Genomic DNA, 21,799 nt, shown 5'->3' with positions numbered 1-21,799 from the left:
AATACGATAAACACTGTTATAATAAGGAAAGAAAAATACAGTGTAGATATCTATGAAACGGCCACAAAAAAGCTGCAGCTCCAGGAGACATGCAGCTGAGAAAGAAGCAAGTGACAGCTTTGGACAATGCTGGAAAGGTTCTGTTTAATACATTAAGCATGAAATTAGCATTTGTGAATTTGATAAGTGTGAGTGCGTGTCCTCACAAAAATTCTTTTTCCACATGCTGTAAATTTTAATCTTATGCAGCTCTAAAATTCACTGAGGTGACAAGTCGTGAGATACCTCCCAATATTGTCAGACCGGTGTAGTGCTGCAACTAGACGTGGCATGGACTCAACAAGTTCTTGGAAGTCCTCTGCAGAATATTGAGCCATGCTGCCTCTATAGCTGTCCACAACTGCAAAAGTGTTTCTGGTGCAGGATTTTGTGTGTGAACTGACCTCTTGATTATGTCCCATAAATGTTAGATGGCATTCATGTTGGATGATCTGTGTGGCCAAATCATTCACTCAAATTGTCCAGAATTTTCTTCAAACCAATCATGAACAGTTGTTGCCCGGTGACATGGTATTGCTGTTTGGGAACATGAAGTACATGAATGGCTGCAAATGGTTTCCATGCAGCCAAACATAACAATTTCTAGGCAGTGATTGGTTCAGTTGGACCAGGGGACCCAGTCCTTATCATGCAAGCATAGCCCACACCATTATGGAGCCACCACCAGCTTGTGCAGTGCCTTGGTAACAACTTGGGTCCGTGACTTAATGGGGCTTATGCCTCAATTGAACCCTACAGTCAGCTCTTACCAACTGAAATTGGGACTCATCTGACCAGGCCATGGTTTTCCAGTTGTCTATGGTACCACCGATATGGTCACAAGCCCAAGAGAGGTGCTGTTAGCAAAGTCAATCGTGTCGGTCATCTGCTGCCACAGCCCATTAATGCCAGATTTTGCCACATTGTCCTAACGGATTCGTTCATCATATCCTTGTTGATTTCTGCGGTGTTGCTAGTCTGTTAGCACTGACAACTCTATGCAGGTGCCGCTGCTCTCGGTCATTAAGTGAAGGTTGTCAGCCACTGTGTTGTTTGTGGTGCGATATAATGCCTTAAGTTTAATATTCTGGGCACACTCTTGGTACTGTGGATCTCAGAATATTGAATTCCCTAAAGAGTCATGAAAAGGAATGAGTCTAGCTCCAACTACCATTCCATGTTCAGTGTCTGGTAATTCCTGTTGTGCGGCCATAATCGTGTCGGAAATGTTTTCTCATGAATCACCCGAGTTCAAATGACAGCTCAGCCAATTCACTGCCCATTTATACCTTGCATAAGTGATGCTACCACCATCTGTATATGTGCATTTCACTATCCTATGACTTCTGTCACCTCTGTGTACAGTTTTCAGTTACTTAGCTATTAATGCACAAAAAATATTAATTAATTAGCTAAAAGATATAGTATGATGATGGAAATATCAGCAGAGGGTGATGGGTGTAACCTTTGATATAACTGTCATCAGATGAACTTTTGACTTCATGCCAACTATTAGCTAAATAAAAGTTAGTGATGGCATTTGAGGCAACATAGTAGTGCCTGTATGTAAACATTGAATTACTGTTGCATGCAGATATGCTGAATGATTTTATGCCAAATTCCTGTAAATTTATGTTAAAAAAAAAAAAAAAAAAAAAAAAAAAACCACACACTAGTCTCAAGGATGATGTCAAAGTGATCTTTACAGTTTGTGCACTAGCCATCGATTTACGGTGAAATAAGATCTTCTGTCAGTGTAAACTATAAACACAACAAACAAATAATAATCTGATTTGTACAATGGTCTTGTCCAAAAATCCTGGTTGGGAGGTAACCAAACTGACATATTTTTAATTAAAGATTCAGTGTGAAACTAAACTGATTTTAAAGTCAGAGACAGTAATGAAAAAATTTCCTGCAGTTGGGTAATTGCTCTACTCAGTCATCTTATGTATTGGAATTCATCCAGAGGCTTGCGAGTAAGAGTGCATTCTGGAATCAGTCACGTAGTAAACTTTGGCATAAATTACCTAATGTTGACTGTGTCAAAGATCCACATTTTAGCACTGTACAGCTCTGCCAAAGAGAGAGAGATTAATTTCTAAAAATGCCGTCCTTCCTCAGTGTGGAGATTGACTGTAGCCAGCCAGAAAGTGGAGAGACAGTACAAGAGTCTGATAACATCCACTGTTGTATGTAGTGAGAACTACATCCAAAGGGAAAAGTTTAATAAACTACAGGCCAATGGCCACTGCCCCAGTTGTGTGGAAGAAAGTACTCACTGTCCCTTTCTGAAACAAGAAGGGATATATACAACTCCAAATGTCTCCCATGATATTTCCTACCCAGGCTGTGTGGAGGGGTGTGAAATGCTTCAAAGAATTATTATTGCTGCTTCACTTTGTTCTCAAAGTTTTGTGTCTTTTCACTTCTGTTGTGGCCTCGGAAAGTGCCACGTAGACCTTCACAATCTGATCTTGCTGAATACAGCCATACACAAAGCATGTCGGAGAACAGTATTATTGGGTTTTAAGGGTGACCGCTCATTCTGTTGTGATCCATTTTTCAAGACTACACATTTACGGTAAAGAATAAAAGATGTTCTGACAATGTGTTCCAATAAAATGATGTCCTAAAATGGAATATTCTTAAGTGTCACTTTCTTTGCAAGTGCTATTAACAGCAAGACCTCCACAGTTAGAAAGCCCAGTAGAATGAATCTTACTTTTGGGCAATTTATGTGTGTACTGCTCTCCTCTACCCCTACTCATCAGCTACAGATGATTTGACACCTACAGTTGAATGGCCAGCCTTTAGATTTATTTTGCAACTGAAATTTAGGGGATTCCTTTCAGTACTCATGTGGATGAGTTCACAATTTCCATTATTTATAATCAGGTGCCACTTTTTGCACCATACAGGTACCTTGTCTACAATGTTTTGCAATTGGTTTTGATCATCTGATAAAAGATGACTTAAAAAGATGGTGCATTGCAGAATCATCTGCAAACAGTCCAAGAGGGCCGCTCAGATTGTCTCCTAAATCATTAATGTAGATCAGGAACAGAAGAGGGCCCTTAACACTTCCTTCGGGAATGCCAGGTATTACTTTTGTTTTGCTCGGCGACTTTCACTCTCTGCAAACTGTGACCTTTCTGAAGGGAAATCGCAGATCCAGTTTCACAACTGTGGTGATACTCCATAGGCACACAATTTGATTGGAATTCTGCAAATCTAAATGTGTTGTATCAATTTTGTATCCCTCGTCGATGGCCCTTGTTACTTCGTGAGAATAAAGATCTAGTCGTGTTTCACAAGACTGATATTTTCTGAATGCGTATTGGCTACTTCTCAATAAATCATTCCCTTCGAGGCAATTCATAGTGTTCCAGAATCCCACTGCAAATAGATGTTAGTGATATTGGTCTATAATTCAGCAGCTCCCTCCTACTTCCGTTCTTGAGTATTCATGTGACCTATAAAACTTTGGAGTGTTTAGGTACGGTTCTGTGGACTGGCAAGTGGTTGTATATGGTTGCTAAGTATGGAGTTGTTGAATCAACTCACTGGACTGGAGGCCTTGCCTTTATTGAGCAATATAAGCTGCGTTGCTACACGAGGATATCTGCGTCTAAGCTATTCGTATTGGCAGTTGTTCTTGATTTGATTTCTAGAATATTTACTTGGTCTTGTTTGGTGAAGGGACTTTGAACAACTGTGTTTAGTAACTCTGCTTTACTGGCACTGTCATCAGAAACATCACCATTGTTATTGCATAGTGAAGATATTGATAGTGTTTTGCCACTATACTCTATTCATCGTAAGAATAAACCTGATCTAAATAAATAGAAACACGGTGTTTGGTCAGAAGCCATAGCACGTGTACACTGGTGTTACGCTCTTGGTTAGTAGATCCTACTTATTTATTAGATATCTTATTACTAACTTAGCTAAAATGAAGCTTTGATATTTTAATGTATTAGGAGCCATCAACATTTTTCTTACTCACACTTCAGCTACGTAATTTTTATTTCACAAATTGTGTGTAGTCACAGTTTCTGTACTGTTGTTCTGATTTTCATGCTGTTAATACACAATATGAAAATGGCTGAGGCTGCTTACTGCTGTGTAGTGAAACATGCATGTGGAACAATGTTAAAAAGTGCTGAGAAAGATTTTTCTTAAATTTGCAGAAAAAATTGCCTTTTAAGTTTTCCGAGGTACTGTATTTGATAGAACTGAGATACAAATACACCCTGGATGTATAGCGGAATCGGTAGTGACGTAGATTGATAATCTGGTGCAGTTCATGAGCCACTGTTCAAGTCTTGCCTTTATCATACATTTTTGAAATACCTACATCTCATAATTGTAAAATTTATCACATTTTTATGAATAATGCATCATCTTGTTTCTAATTACATACTGCACATAAAATTTCTGTTCTGATTTCAAATATAAATTCTTAATTATCATTATTTTATGAAAGATTGTTAATAAAACTCAGATACTCTTTTATTTGGACCATGTCCATTCTTTTATACCACGGATGTGGTTTCACATGAACCAGAGTGATAAGTGTAGTAGAGATGTGAAAAATTATAATTTTGATTGCAGTGGGCACGAGACCATTGGGATTTGACCTTTGACACTATGGAATTGTGTTGGCTCTTCGAGTGATCACATTTTTGCTACACTAGGTCGATGGTCTTCTCTGCAGACACTCATCGAGGTGAACGCGGCTCTAAATGTGCGGCACGCCACGGACGTGGGCTAGTTGGAACAGTATTATGCTATGGGAGACACTCTCTTGTGTTTGCATGGGATCTGTGGTAGTAATCGAAGACACACTGATATTTGTGAACCACTTGCATGTCTTCATGATTGATGTCTTCCTTGATGGCGATGTCATCTTTCAACAGCATAATTGTCCCTGTCTCATAGACAGACCCATGCTACAGTGGTTTGAGGAGTATTATAGTGTACTCGCATTGATGTCTCGATGATGATGTTTACAGATAAGTCACAACGCTGGATAACTGTAACAAAACACAAGACAACTTGCAATGGATACACTTGGTGCAGGAATTGGCAGTTGTTCCTCAACATAAACAAATTTAATGTATTGAGTATAATACACCTCCTGATGGTGGCGAAACGGTTGTCTGCTGAAATATCGTGGACTTCGGATGACTGCATCTCACAGTACACCTGAGAACCCTGGATGCAATACATTGTTTACCTTTACATGTATATTATGGAAAGATCACATAGGTAGGGAAAGTTGAGCTCACATGTGAAATGTATTTTATCTGCTTAAAATGCTATGTCCCATGTTTCCTGGGATGTTGAACTTTGTTATGGGTCTGTTTGCACAGCATAAACGATTAAATGCTGAATATTTTGGAAATGTTTTGGACTAGCTGGTTGAAACAGTATGTAAGAAGAGATCTGAATTTCAAAAGAACAGAGGGAAAATTATCTGTCCTAAGGGCAATGCTCCTGCCAACAAAGATGCTTTGGCAGTGGAATTTGAAATACAAATTTTTGAGACATTTACCCACGTCCAGCCAACTTCTACCCATTACAACATGTAAAGAAATTATTGCTAGAAAACATTTAGGATCTATTAAAGACATTTTGTCAATCATAGATGGGTATTTTTTGGTGTTTTCGGGATTGTGGTTCAGGTTTGGAATGTACTTATTAGAGCTAAGTTGAAACAAAGTATATAGACTTAATAGGGACTATATACAAAATCGTTTTACCAAAAACAGTCTTCTAGTGCCAGGTGTTGTACTGTCTTTACTGAGAAATTATAATCATGGAGGGGAAAAAAAAGAGGACTTTAGTTGTCAAAAATTCGGAGATTATAGTCAACTAGTTAATTTAGATACTGGCTGTAAAAGCTGTCTTTTTATGTTGGTAGCATCAGGTCAATAAACATCTGCAACAACTGAAAATTAACAGAAAAAACATCAGCATTTGTTACCTATCATGGCCCTTATTTAGACAAGTGCAAGCAGATCATGTTTATTTTGATTCTTTAGTGCCATTAAACCAGCAGTGGAGGATACCTTTTAATTTCTGAACAAGATGTCCATTTAGTTTGGGAAGCAGATAGGAGAAAGTGTGCTTCCTCAAATGCTAGCGACAGCCTGCCGATTGATTAATGTAGTGAAACTGCATGATTTTATAGCATCAACTTGTTACAAAAGGAATGCTGTTTCCCCCCCCCCCCCCCCCCCCACTTCATATTGCAGTTTCTATGGATTATTCTCACCCAAATTACATTTTAGCGGGTCCAGTTAAGCGTTGTTAATGTAATATTTACAAAAGAGTGCATGTCACAAAGTTAGAAAAACATAAAACTGTGATTTGCATTGTGACTTCAATGGATAACAACATGAGTAAATAGTTTTTTCTGTTAAAGGGATATCAGTTGGTGGAATATGTTACGAAATTATGAAAATTTATTGTTTGGTAACACAGTGGATATTAGTCATTATGCTGTGCCTCAGATACCAAAACAGTTTGCAGGACCAGATAGGCATATGAGGGGCAGAAAAGATATTGCCAGACCTCAAACGAGAACACTACGGCTGCATCCTCAGTTTTACCTAAAATTGGTGTCTCATTGCTCTGTCACAGGTATTGTCGATACCATTGTGCAAGATTGCAAAGGAACTTTGCTAACATTTGGAGAAGTTAAAGATGACTAAAATAGTTCATAAACACAAACATTTTGCTGTGTGTGTGTGTGTGTGTGTGTGTGTGTGTGTGTGTGTGTGTGTGTGTAATTTCATTTTATGTCACTATTTCTTCTTATGGCTGATCGAAATAAACATTGGGGAGTCTGCAGCAAGTTTAGAAATATAGAAATTGGTGTAACATTATTAAAACGAGAAATGTAAATTGAAGTAAAACTCTGTGTTTCAGATTTCTCATATATGCACTGTCAGAACCCCTCTGAATTAAAATAGTGCCCAGTACATGACACCACTACAGTTCACGGACTTCTTGTGGCTTCTGTAATAGTTGCTACCATTCTCAATCTACAAACATTACACACAAGTGGATCCCAAAATTTGTTTATTTATTTACATGGTTTATGTGTTAAGATGATGATGAATGAGTCGTCGCCAATGTTGATTGGTGGCCAATGCTAAATAGAAACGTACGAATCACAGCAGGTTTGTCAGTTATGTCAATAAGATGCTGGCTGCATGGTCTGGATCTGCAATGACTAAAATAATTGGAAGTCGTTGCAGGATTCTTCTTGGCTGCATACATATAATTATAAACTCATAGCTATTGAGGCCTCGCTTAGGCCATACGTTACTGACTGCCTTGTTAGAGGTTGCTTCCGATCAGCTGAAGGCAATGCTACTTTACTACTTGACGTCCCGAGCAAGAGTGGATGAGAGCTCGCTAGAAACTTGATACAAGCCACAGAACCGTGCTAGCGGTGCTGGTCGCGGCTCGCAGGTCCAGTGATACTAATATGGACCGCAGTCGGTAACTGCAATCCCTAACAAGTGTGGTATCGAATGTTGATACTACATTACGGTCTTAGCAGTGAGCAATTTCTTTGTTTTCCAAAATTTCCTCATTCACTGTGATGAGGCTGCTCGTTCTTCTGCAGATATTACATTCTTCTTCTGTTCTGATGGTTTGAATATCAGCCGTGTGTATTTGTTCTTCAGAAGAAGTTTCTCTTCTCTGTGCTGAATTTCGTGTCTGATGATCTTAAATTCATCCAGATCACTTTGTACTTCTTTAAACCAGATGTTTTTGGTTTTACTGTTCCAGTAGTAGTCAAAAAGTTGCTTTAGGACTCCAGTATTTTGTAGGCAAGATATGTGGCTGAAAAATGCAATCCTTTTCCGCATTGTATCAATAATGGATTCACTTTCTTTATACACTACTAAATTGGGCAAAAGTCTCCACTGCCGATTAACTTGATGTTTTTTTACTGATAATTGTTCGGTGTATTCTTCTGTTAACTTTCTGCAGTTTGTCAGTTGTTGCTAGAATATTTAGTTTGATAGTATTTCACTTGCATATGTTGCTTCCGGTTTAACAACGGAGGAGTAATGTCGAAATCTAGCATTTATTGGGAGAGATTGTCTTTTGTAGGTTGGCCATGTGGTTCTCTGTGCTCGCTGTTGTTTTAATGTTCTACTCTCTATTGATGCCCTTTCATTAGCATTCCAGGTAATAATCTCACCAAGATAATTAAACTTCTATACTACCTTAATTTTTTGATCATTGTGGAGTATGATATGGGATGTGTCAACTGGGAAGCTGGGCATCATTTCTGTTTTCTCAAACGAAATTTGCAATCCAACCTTTGCCACTAACCGTTCTAGTTGTTCTATCTGAACCTTTGCTTCATCAATATTGTTTGCTAACAGTGCCAAATCTTCTGCAAATGCAAGGCAGTTAAGTAGAATCTTTCTTCCAATCTTAACAGATGTTTGGCATATCTTGTTCCATTCACGCATGATTAGGTTCCTCCCCATGGGAAACAAACCGTTGGCCTGAAAAATTACCAGTTCATGTCACTGATGTGAACTGTAAAAATTGTTCTTACATCCATAGTTTAAATGGAAGACAGTGGGACATCATCTGGTATAATTTTATATTAAAAATGAAGACATGCCTCCAGCAGTATTTAAGGTGTCGATTTTATTTTGGCAACTAGTTTCCAAGTTGTAACATCGTCGTCTTCAGGCCCTATAAAATATACCATACAAATGTGACATTGGTAATCTATGATTTATTATGTAAATAAATATATTATAAAAATATTACACAATGGACGAATGCAATAAAATTAATTACATTTTGGCCATTTTCATTAAATGCAGTCATTCTGGAAATTAACAATTTATGTGGTATCAATAGATACAAATGAAATTATATATATAATCATTTTTATTACAGATCAATGTCAAGCATTAAATGAAATGGGAGTATATTAAAAACACTGCATTGTTGTCATACTAAAGTGACAGTAAAAATTGTTAGTTCTCCTAAACAGGTCATTCCAAAGGGGCTAAATATGCTTAATCTCATGTTAGTAAATTGTCGAAGTGTCTGTAGCAAGATCCCCGAGTTACTCTCTGAAATACAGTAGTAATTCCAATATTGTATTAGGTACCGAAAGCTGGTTGAAACCAGACATAAAAAGGAGTGAAATTTTGAACTCGGATTGGACAATGTTTACGAAGGATAGGACTGATGCTATGGGAGGTGGTGTGTTCATAGCAGTTTTAAAGCTGTTTAAACGCTGTTCAGATAAATACTGGGCCAGACTGTGAAATAGTCTGGATAAAGCTGTCAATCGGACAAGAATTGACCATTGTACACTCCTGAAAATTGAAATAAGAACACCGTGAATTCATTGTCCCAGGAAGGGGAAACTTTATTGACACATTCCTGGGGTCAGATACATCACATGATCACACTGACAGAACCACAGGCACATAGACACAGGCAACAGAGCATGCACAATGTCGGCACTAGTACAGTGTATATCCACCTTTCGCAGCAATGCAGGCTGCTATTCTCCCATGGAGATGATCGTAGAGATGCTGGATGTAGTCCTGTGGAACGGCTTGCCATGCTATTTCCACCTGGCGCCTCAGTTGGACCAGCGTTCGTGCTGGACGTGCAGACCGCGTGAGACGACGCTTCATCCAGTCCCAAACATGCTCAATGGGGGACAGATCCGGAGATCTTGCTGGCCAGGGTAGTTGACTTACACCTTCTAGAGCATGTTGGGTGGCACGGGATACATGCGGACGTGCATTGTCCTGCTGGAACAGCAAGTTCCCTTGCCGGTCTAGGAATGGTAGAACGATGGGTTCGATGACGGTTTGGATGTACCGTGCACTATTCAGTGTCCCCTCGACGATCACCAGTGGTGTACGGCCAGTGTAGGAGATCGCTCCCCACACCATGATGCCGGGTGTTGGCCCTGTGTGCCTCGGTCGTATGCAGTACTGATTGTGGCGCTCACCTGCACGGCGCCAAACACGCATACGACCATCATTGGCACCAAGGCAGAAGCGACTCTCATCGCTGAAGACGACACGTCTCCATTCGTCCCTCCATTCACGCCTGTCGCGACACCACTGGAGGCGGGCTGCACGATGTTGGGGCGTGAGCGGAAGACGGCCTAACGGTGTGCGGGACCGTAGCCCAGCTTCATGGAGATGGTTGCGAATGGTCCTCGCCGATACCCCAGGAGCAACAGCATCCCTAATTTGCTGGGAAGTGGCGGTGCGGTCCCCTACGGCACTGCGTAGGATCCTACGGTCTTGGCGTGCATCCGTGCGTCGCTGCGGTCCGGTCTCAGGTCGACGGGCACGTGCACCTTCCGCCGACCACTGGCGACAACATCGATGTACTGTGGAGACCTCACGCCCCATGTGTTGAGCAATTCGGCGGTACGTCCACCCGGCCTCCCGCATGCCCACTATATGCCCTCGCTCAAAGTCCGTCAACTGCACATACGGTTCACGTCCACGCTGTCGCGGCATGCTACCAGTGTTAAAGACTGCGATGGAGCTCCGTATGCTACGGCAAACTGGCTGACACTGACGGTGGCGGTGCACAAATGCTGCGCAGCTAGCGCCATTCGACGGCCAACACCGCGGTTCCTGGTGTGTCCGCTGTGCCGTGCGTGTGATCATTGCTCGTACAGCCCTCTCGCAGTGTCCGGAGCAAGTATGGTGGGTCTGACACACCGGTGTCAATGTGTTCTTTTTTCCATTTCCAGGAGTGTATTAGGATGTTTTTATAGACCATCAGCATCCGCAACAAATGTTGCAGAATGTTTCAGGGAAAGTCTTCAGTATATAGGAAATAAATATCCAAATTATCCATTAGTTATAGGTGGAGACTATGATCCGGCATCCATTGACGGAGAAAATTACACGTTTATCACAGGAGGCAGAAGCAAAGATTCGTGTGAAGTTATTCTAGGAGCACTTTCAACATATAACTTCGAGCAATTTGGTTAGAAAACCAACTCGAGATGGGAAGATAATAGATATCTTGGAGACAAATAGACCTGATCTTTTTGAGGAAGTTAATCTAGAAGAAGGTATTAGCGACCATAATGTCGTTGTGGCTTCTATGTCCATGGAAGTTAAAAAGAAATGGAGTAGAGTTTTGTTGTTTGGGAAAGCAAATAAGCGTCATTAATGAATATCTTCATAATCAGCTCCAGGCATTCACCGTGGGACACAAAGATATGTAGCATCTTTGGTCGGAATTTAAACAGGGTGTATACGGCCCGGGACATCCGGGAATTCCGGGAAAAACCCGGGAATTTTTTCATCCGGGACAAATCCGGGAAAAACCCGGGAATTTTTTAGAATTCCAGGATTTTTCGTTGTTTTAGATTTCAGTTAAAGTTTTGTAGGTGTGACGTGTAAGATCTGATACGCTGACAAAGAACTTTACTCCACTACTGCTGAATAATATTGCAGCAACGAAACACAAATCAGAGAATAACACCAAAACAAAAATTTTGTTGCATAGAAAATGGGTAATTTGCACAATGCACAGACCAGCTTGCCGACACCGTTAAGTGTCAAAGGCTTTAGGTCGAAGATTATGCAGTACGTCCGTAAGAACTAACGTGCATTCGATGTGTGTGACGTCACAATTGTTTACATTTCTAACAGATCACCAGAAAATATTACGAATAGTGGCTTGAGATGCGTTACTTACAAAGTAAATTTCCACGCAAGATGATTTATGTTACGTGTGAGAATGTGCAGACAGTGCAGTGAATTTCTTAAATCACAGGGCGTTATAACTCTCATTCAAAACATAACACTTTGAGGATCATCCACTTGAAAAATGTCGGGCCCAGAAGATAAGTCATTTATGCCACTATTTAAAATTTTACCGGCACATTTGTATTTGAAAAGACTTAACGTGTAACACACACTAAAAAAAGACCGAGCTTCAAGTTTTCATATTTAATGTTGTTCTTTCATAGATAAATTATGCAATCGATGCCAAAAAGTGTAATTGACCTTCAAAAAAATGTGCATAATGTGTTACTGAGCAATGTCACAAGTCTCTTCGTGCCAGAACACTTCGACTTTTCTACGCAACTGATAATCATTTTGGCACGATTCTAATTGCCAAATTAGAGCCTGTTGGTAGGCCTACGGACTTCCTATCATTTTCGGGCTAATATCAGTGGATGCCAATAGACGATGCAATTCTCGTTCGTACATACACATCTACTTACGAGTTAACCGGTGTAGAAACGCACTTTGCTGATTTGAGCGAGCTCAGCCTACCTTCCTAACGTACGCGCCGCTGCCTGTCTTTCTCGTAGGCCTCCTGCTCTGAATAACTGCCGTCATGCGCTAGCGAGATCACGTGACACGAGCTATGACTAGCTGACAAAAGTGCATCGCTCAACGCAATCTCTATTTTAGAGTTTCCGAAGCTACCGTGCTGGAATTTGTGTATATACTTTAGCAATACGAAAATAAACTCTGTGCATATTGTCTTGCATCAAACGACTTTCCAGACGCATTGTTTCTCCTGGATTTCGTTTCCTAAAGTGCTGGGACGTCCTCCGCCGGTATAAGACCTTTACGATTCAAAGGACTGATAGGTTTTACAACTCCGAGGGAAAGTATACTGCTACTTAACACGGATGTATTTTCACCCGCTTTATACGTAATTTCATCCGGGATAAATTGTGTTTTTAACCGGGAAATCCGGGAAAAATCCGGGAATTTTTTTTTCTTGTCCACGTAGACACCCTGTTAAAGGTATTGTCCACCATGTGCTAGAGAAGTATGTGCCTAGCAAAAATATAGGGGAGGGAAAGGATCCACCTTGGTACAGCAAACATATTAGGAAGTTGCTGAGAAAGCAGATAATTTTGCACAGTCGTTTTAAACGTAGTCACTGCCCCATTGACAAACAGAAATTAAGTGAAATGAAATCAGCTGTCAGAAGGACAATGAGAGATTCTTTTAACAAATTTGAAAGCAATATTTTATCTGCAGATTCTAAAAGTAACCCCAAAAAACTTTGGTCATATGTAAATCTATGAACGCTACGAATAATTCAATAGCTTCTCTTGCTGACAGTACAGGTAATGTGACTGATGATGATGATAAACAGAAGGCTGAAATTCTAAACCTAGCTTTCAAAAACTCATTTCCGGTAGAGGACTGCAGCACTATTCCCCCTTTCAATCGTTGAACAAACGCAAGGATGGTTAACATATTGTGTAGTGTATCTGGGATTGTAAAACAGTTAAGATCCTTAGATGCCAGGAAGGCATCTGGCCCAGTATTCCTGTAAGATTATATGTTGACTATGCTGCAGATACAGCACCATTCTTATCCATCATCTATCACAGATCATTGGAGCAGGGGAATGTTCCATGGGACTGGAAGAAGGCCCAGGTCATAGCAATCTATAAAAAGGGTAGAAAATCAGATGCATATAATTACCAGCCAATTTCACTGACAGACTTGTTGTCGCCAAATTCATATTCTTAACGAGAAGAAACCTCGTTTCACAAAGCACCTAGCATTGAGCGCTCATTGGTCTATCGATTACTCTCATGATTTTGAAATGTATCCCTGTTGGTTTTAGTATTTCCCCGGTTCGGAAATATCGTAGATCCAGTACTGATGCCCAGAGCAGTCTGAGTTGTAGTGGGGAAGTGTGTAGTCTCCACGTGAACCATGTTTACATCTAGTGATTTTGCTGTTTCCTCTTCATTTACTGCTCTTACGTCAAATGAAAACCAACTGGACTTCTGTGTCTGGGAGCTATCAAGTGAATTAAAATGTTGGTTGTTGTTGTGGTCTTCAGTCCTGAGGCTGGTTTGATGCAGCTCTCCATGCTACTCTATCCTGTGCAAGCTTCATCATCTCCCAGTACTTACTGCAACCTACATCCTTCTATATCTGCGTAGTGTATTCATCTCTTGGTCTCCCTCTACTTTTTTACCCTCCACGCTACCCTTGAATGCTAAATTTGTGAACCCTTGATGTTTCAGAACATGTCCTACTAACTGGTCCCTTCTTCTTGTCAAGTTGTGCCACCAACTCCTCTTCTTCCCAATTCTATTCAATACCTCCTCATTAGTTATGTGATCTACCCATCTAATCTGCAGCATTCTTCTGTAGCACATTTCAAAAGCTTCTATTCTCTTCTTGTCCAAACTATTTACTGTCCATGTTCCACTTCCATACATGGCTACACTCCGTACAAATGCTTTCAGAAATGACTTCCTGACACTTAAATCTAGCCTCGATGTTAACAAATTTCTGTTCTTCAGAAACGCTTTCCTTGCCATTGCCAGTCTACATTTTATATCCTCTCTACTTCGACCATCATCAGTTATTTTGCTCCCCAATAGCTCCCTTTACTACTTTAAGCGTCTCATTTCCTAATCTAATTCCCCCAACATCACCCGACTTAATTCGAGTACACTCCAATATCCTCATTTTGCTTTTGTTGATGTTCATCTTACATCCTCCTTTGAAGACACTGTCCATTCCGTTCAACTGCTCTTCCAAGTCCTTTGCTGTCTCTGACAGAATTACAATGCCATCGGCGAACCTTAAAGTTTTTATTTCTTCTCCATGGATTTTAATACCTACTCTGAACTTTCCTTTTTTTCCTTTACTGCTTGCTCAATATACAGATTGAATAACATCGGGGAGAGGGTACAACCCTGTCTCACTCCCTTCCCAACCACTGCTTCCCTTTCACGCCCCTTGACTCTTATAACTGCCATCTGGTTTCTGTACAAATTGTGAATAGCCTTTCGCTCCCTGTATTTTACCCCTGCCACCTTTAGAATTTGAAAGGGTATGCCGGTCAACATTGTCAAAAGCTTTCTCTAAGTCTACAAATGCTATAAATGTAGGTTTGCCTTTCCTTAATCTATTTAGGTCAGTATTGCCTCACGTGTTCCAGTATTTCTACGGAATCCAAACTGATCTTCCCCAGGGTCGGCTTCTATCAGTTTTCCATTCATCTGTAAAGAATTCTTGTTAGTATTTTGCAGCTGTGACTTAGTAAACTCACAGTACGGTAATTTTCACATCTGTCAACACCTGCTTTCTTTGGGATTCGAATTATTATATTCTTCTTGAAGTCTGAGGGTATTTCGCCTGTCTCATAAATCTTTCTCACCAGATGGAAGAGTTTTGTCAGGACTGGCTCTCCCAAGGCCGTCAGTAGTTCTAATGGAATGTTGTCTACTCCCGGGGCCTTGTTTCGACTCAGGTCTTTCAGTGTTCTGTCAAACTCTTCACGCAGTATTGTATCTCCCATTTTATCTTCATCTACATCCTCTTCCATTTCCATAATATTGTCCTCAAGTACATTGCCCTTGTATAGACCCTCTGTTTACTCCTTCCACCTTTCTGCTTTCCCTTCTTTGCTTAGAACTGGGTTTCCACCTGAGCTCTTGATATTCATACAAGTGGTTCTCTTTTCTCCAAAGGTCTCTTTAATTTTCCTGTATACATTCACATAATTACAGAAAGCTAATACGTGTTATTAGTTTCAGATTTTATTTTATTTCCACTTTTCTGACAGTCATGCATTAATTGCCTTGTAGAACAAGGCAGTCAATGTATTTGAAAGGAAGTGTTTAGTTCCATACTATTGGCTAATTTCAACTGCTCGTTGCATTTAAAGTGCAGGTTTTCATCTTCTAGCACATACTGCGTTATGTCATAATAAAGAATCAAAAATCAGTTAATACAGTACTGGTACTCCAAGAAAATTTACATCCCGAAACCCCCACTGAAAAGCTTAATATCAGGTCGAGGCCTACTTCATTGGGAATTTGGATATACGAATGTGCTCTTTAAGTATGCACTTCAAATGTGCCATTGTAGTATGGTTCACGAAACTCTGATGCTCTTGGAGTATCCTCTGATGTTTTGTTTCTTTTATGACATAATGTAAGATCTTTTAATGTTTTACACATATGAACAGACGGGCTTCCTGCGTCATAGTAGCTGCCAAAGTGCGGTGGCTCCTGTTACCTGGTGCTCTCTGACAACTACTGAAACGAACCTATTTCTAACAGATCGCGGGAAAATATTGGGAATGGTGGTTTGAAAAGTGTTACTTTCAAAGTAAATTTCCTTTTACGCAAGTTGAACTGTGTACGAGAATGTACGATGAATTTCTTAAATCACAGAGCATTTGATGACGAGCCATTTAGAAGTATTTTGAGCCCAAAAGATCAGATATTCATGTCGTTATTATAAGCAAATTGATGTAGTGCTACAGGAAACTTCCTCTCCTCTTGGTAGCTAATTTATTTGTAGAAAACTTTGAGGACAAGGCACTGGACTCTGCTAAAAATTTTCCTGGCGCATTTGTGACATCTATCTTAAAGTGTAACACGCGCAAAAAATATCAACATTATATGTGAAAACTTAGCTTCTCTTGCAGCTTATTAACCTTAGAGACCAATATTATATGTGAAAGCTTTGTTTTTCTTGTAGCCACACTATGTATATTAATTTAAAACATTAACTTTTCCTGTTTGTGTATCTGCGCTACTTAAGTGATGTTGCTATTAGCTGACTACATCATGTGCTCTGGGGTCTGGATGTCTGCTGTCATCAGCTGGTGAGATCATGTAACATGAGCTACGACTGGCTTACAAAAGCGCATCAAAATCTCAATTACAATGAGTCGGAAAGTAACATGTGGTGTTCGATGGAATTAGATTTTATGCTTCCATAATACGAAAACATGCAGCGTACATGTTGCTGCACATCAAAAATCTTTCTAAAAGGGGTTTTCTTCCCTGAGTTTTGGTTTTCTAACGTGCCGGGAAAGACTATGCCTGTATATAAAAACATAACCATTCAAAAGGATTGACAAGTTTTACAGTTCCAAGGGAAAATATACTGTCACTTAATAATGCGGAAAAAGTGTGTTTTCATCTGGGAAAGTGTATTTTTAACCGGGAAACCCTGGAAAAATCTGGGAATTTTTTGTCCTTGTCCACTTATACACACTGTTCTTACATTGACACTTTATTCTACATTTTCCACAGTTTTGAAGAAACATTCAGCATGTCATAGGCCCGTAATTGCCCATGTTGGCATTGTGTTGATGGGTAACTCATGATTATTAATCCCACAGAGTGTTTAAATCGAACCACTCAGCAAGTCAGATATGGTTGTTTTGAGCTCAGCAGTTCTATTGCTCAGTACATGGTTCCTACTCTGCCAACATATGATCTGTTACTTATATTGCACTGTATCAGTGCCCCACATATATTTGTTGTTATGTCATATGTTTACAAGTATTAATTTGCTATATTCTATGAAAATTTCAGAATTGTTTTTCTGTTTACTGATGAAGAATATTAATTGCTCATTTATTCCCACAATTTGATATTCAGGATTTATATTCTAAATTAAGGTAGCATTTCTTCTGTTGATCTTTTATAATTTAAAGAATACAGGCCATTTAGCCAGTATGGGTGTACCTATTTTGCTTTACAAATTGCTTAAGAATAAACATGCTCCAGCTTCTAAACTTGGTATAAAGATTGAGATAGGTGCTCTGTTTCTAAAGAGCTAGGATGTTACTGATACTGTAACTGAGATGCATTGCTCGGTATTGAAGATGATTTTGTTGGACTTTATGAAGAGACACAGTTGAGTGCCATGAGAGAAATGATTGGCTGGAGCTTCCAGTAGCAGGAGTAGGCAATAAAATCATCATTCTAATTTTGGAAGGCTATAGTGTTATTTTTTCATTCATACAAGATGAGTCATATTGGTTTGTTTCCACATAGAGGTTTCCTTTTCTGTTTTTGCATAACTTTGTTAGTGACTCAACCTAGTGACGACACCTCTCTCACTGATTCCAACCAGTAGGTGCAATAGGGAAAGGAATGTTGCCAGTAACAATGCCCCCCAATATTTTACGTATGGTCAGTGGTGGATCCATCTGATAATTGTGCTGAGTAGTAGAGTTCAGGAACATCTTAGAAGACACACTGGGTACTATGGATAGCACGCACACGGTTGTTTTCCTGAAATCATAGGAATGGCAACAGAATGAAATGGCTAATGATTTGCATACGTTCTGCGCTATCATATATATCCTGAACAAACACCAATGACCCTTGTTGCTATTCCACATTTTGCACTCGGTTTTGCTTTATTCTGAAATAACAACAACAGTTAACAATGTAAGCAATTTAAGGATGATGTGTTTTTCTGTGTGCCCTTGTCTTGTCCATGTGTGATTTTTCAACTGTCTGATAAGCTGATGTCTGCTGTTATGATGATGTTCGTCCTTTGAACTACTGTAAAATGGAGTTAACAGAAAAAGTTTAACTTAAAAAGAAAAAATTAATAATTTTAAAAAGGAAATGTGAATATCAGAATTATGGGTCTTGTACCTAACTCATAAATAGATTTGGGACCTAGCTAATGTTTTATGTAACATAAAACCTTGGTTGTCTCATTCACCCCAAATGAAGAGCTTTCAGACATCTCATTGACTGAAAAATGAATCCTTGTATACTAAAATGAATAGCCTTGTGTGTGTGTGTGTGGGGGGGGGGGTGGTTTAAACCAACATAACTTTGGCTTAAAAATAACAAATTTTACTTGCATACAATCTAAATAACTGCATATACTTGAATCACTGCCTTGATTGGATTGAGAACAGTGCCAGACGATTCTTCATTTCCATCACAGTCTTCATCTTCTTCTGGAAACACCACCCTGCATTCTCAACTAGCAAACATTTTGATAGTAATGAAGTGTTGAAGGCAGCGGTGGTGATGTGGCTCCGTCAATGAAGTAATTCATTCTGCAGTGATGATCTCAACAAAATGGTCTCTCATTGGGAAAAATGAGTTTGTCACCAGGATGATTATGTTGAGAAATAAATATGTAGACATGAACAACAAAGATGTAGATTGTTAATGAAATTTGTTTTATTTAAACAGCTTTGAGTTTTTACATATAAAAATCTGGAGGCATTACATTTCAGCATGCCCACATGTTACTTCTTTACTGCCAACTCTATTTGCAACACAGTTTGTGTACAGTATTCACATATACCACCGAATGTACCTGCAAAATTATATAATTGTAAGACAGAAACTGTTTTTGAACTTTTTCTCAGTCTCTAGATTAACTTTAAATGTTTAACTCATTTGTAAAGTAACCAGAAGTTTGAAGCTGTGTTATACATGGGAGTTAGATTCTTTAAAGAAGTACATGTTTACTGATTGTTTCTAACATACTAAACTAAACTCAACTCCATCCAAACAGACCTTGGAAGGTCCACCGGTACCAGCCAAATGCCGTGTCATCCTCAGCTGATAGGTGTAACTGGATGTGGTTATGGAGGGGCACATGCTCAGCAAATCACTCTCCTGGCAATTGTCTATTTACATGGTTGGACTGGTTGTGTGGTAAACAAAAGTACCATAAGATGAGGTGAACAGAAACAAAGTTCTTGCACAAGAAGTTGCTAGCAAATGTCAGAGCTAGAAGAACTGGTATCCATGAATATCAAATTGTAGATGAATCAAGGTATAAGCAGTGACAGCTTCTGCTCTCCTCCTATCAATCTTTCCCCATATACTTAATTGTATTAGGAAGAGGTAGCATGAATAAACGTAGTGCTGAGAAACTGATTCTCACAGTGAAGCAAATCAACAATATGCCCAGGCAATCTTCAACATTTGGCACAAATGCGACAGAATATCTATAAATCACAAGTACATTTGAGAGGCATAGTATGACAAAGGAGAAATATGGCTGACAAAAGCAGAATGGAAAGCAAGAGGTAGGGAGCCTCAGGTGGTGTCAATTGATTGCTGTGCCAAAGTAACCATGAATACCACTGTAATGCACTTTGTGATATATCATTGGAGCTGCAATGTCTGTGATTACTGATGACTGATCAGACTGGTTATATTCAAAGGGAAGCATAAACAAATTTCTGGAGCAGACAACAGAATAAGTCGAATACTTACTGTTGTAACTGTTTTTGCATTTTGTAGACAGCTCATTGTCAGTGAATATTCAGCAAATTGCTTCTACGAAATAATTTGTAAGAACATTTTTATTACTAGCAAATGAAGTGTGTTACAAATTCTCAGAAAAAAGTCTTAAAACATGGGGAACATTAATTCCTTGTTGGGGAAAATGTGTTTGACAGGTGTATTGATTACTGAGGGATGTTCCATGTTTCATAGTAAACGTAGCTATAATGATCGCTATTGAAAGCACATTGTGTATTAATTATTGTGTGTCAAGGTGAAACTAAAATAATTGGAGGTAATTGTTCTCTCTTCCTCTAATACTAGCTGCAGTTTTTAGTAATTTGCAAGATCTGTAGGTAATGTGTGAAAGTTGTAATTTAGTGTTTACTCCCTGTGATGTAATTGTTGCACATGAGTGCGAGTACTTTGAATAATTGACGACTGCTTAATTATTCTAGGGTACAGACATTTTACAGTGCAATCCCAAATGTTTTTTGCAAATGCAGTGACTTACTTCTTTGCCCAAGTATGAATCTACACTTTTGTACCACTGTTGCATGTTTCCTAAAAATTTCAAGCAAAACAATGATATTTTATGCTTCAATTTTTAATTTAACTGACACTGCTACTGCTACAAAGACAAAGTTCAGTTTTTTGGCCTTATTGCTGCCTTGAGTGAACTATACTTTATTCACATTGTGTTTAAATTTGATATAAGTAGTGTGTCTGCAGTCTGTAACAGCGTATTTTGTATCTACGTCTATACTCCTTAAGCCTTATAGTGGTGTGTGGCTGAGGGTACTTTGTGTACCACTGTCACCTTCCTTATTTGCTGTTCCAGTTTCAAATGGTTCTTGGGAAGAAAGAATGTCAGTAAGCCTCCGTGTTGGATACGTAGGAGGAAGCAAAACCCTTGTTGAATCTTCGAAGAATGTATGCTCTCGGAACTTTAACAGAAACGACACTGTGATTTTATATATATATATATATATATATATATATATATATATATGAGAGAGAGAGAGAGAGAAAGAGACACACACACACACACACACACACACACACACACACACACACACACACACGCGCGCGCGGATGGCTATGTGTTTGTGTGCGAGTGTATACGTGTCCTTTTTTTCCCCCTGAGGTAAGTCTTTCTGCTCCCGGGATTGGAACGACTCCTTACCCTCTCCCTTAAAACCCACATCCTTTTGTCTTTCCCTCTCCTTCCCTCTTTCCTGATGAAGCAACCGTTTGTTGCGAAAGCTTGAATTTTGTGTGCATGTTTGTGTTTGTGTGTCTATCGACCTGCCAGCACTTTCGTTTGGTAAGTCACATCATCTTTGTTTTTAGATATATTTTTCCCACATGGAATGTTTCCCTCTATTTTATATATATACACACACAGCTACTGTGATGCTGTAAAACAAACTGCTTCTACACATTAAAGGGAAGTGTGTAACATTTTCACTTCCGAACTGCACAGCTGTTCAGCTGTTGCTGTCACTGTCATATTCTGCTATCAAGTATCATGTATCCAACAACATAGCTGTCTCAAGTGCCTAGTTGCCAATCACTTTGTTGTTCTGATCCAGGTATAAGTGTTATAGTTACTATAAAAATTAAGTTTCTCACAATTACATTCTTCCAGAAAACACTCTTTTTCTTGGTGCATCAGATCTGTGTAAAACATTAAGT

At 39.4% G+C, this 21,799-nt stretch overlaps 1 long non-coding RNA gene across 1 annotated transcript in view; it reads left to right on the top strand.

Annotated features, from left to right (window-relative positions):
• Nucleotides 1–21,799, top strand: part of LOC126184955 (uncharacterized) — a 59,554-nt gene that overhangs the window by 12,065 nt on the left and 25,690 nt on the right. The gene's annotated exons all lie outside the window — the stretch shown is intronic.

The sequence above is a fragment of the Schistocerca cancellata genome, chromosome 4, assembly GCF_023864275.1.
Source record: "Schistocerca cancellata isolate TAMUIC-IGC-003103 chromosome 4, iqSchCanc2.1, whole genome shotgun sequence".
In the NCBI taxonomy this organism is placed as follows: Eukaryota; Metazoa; Arthropoda; class Insecta; order Orthoptera; family Acrididae; genus Schistocerca; species Schistocerca cancellata.
Note: the sequence above shows the minus strand (reverse complement) of the source record. Positions and strands in the feature narration are given on the sequence as shown.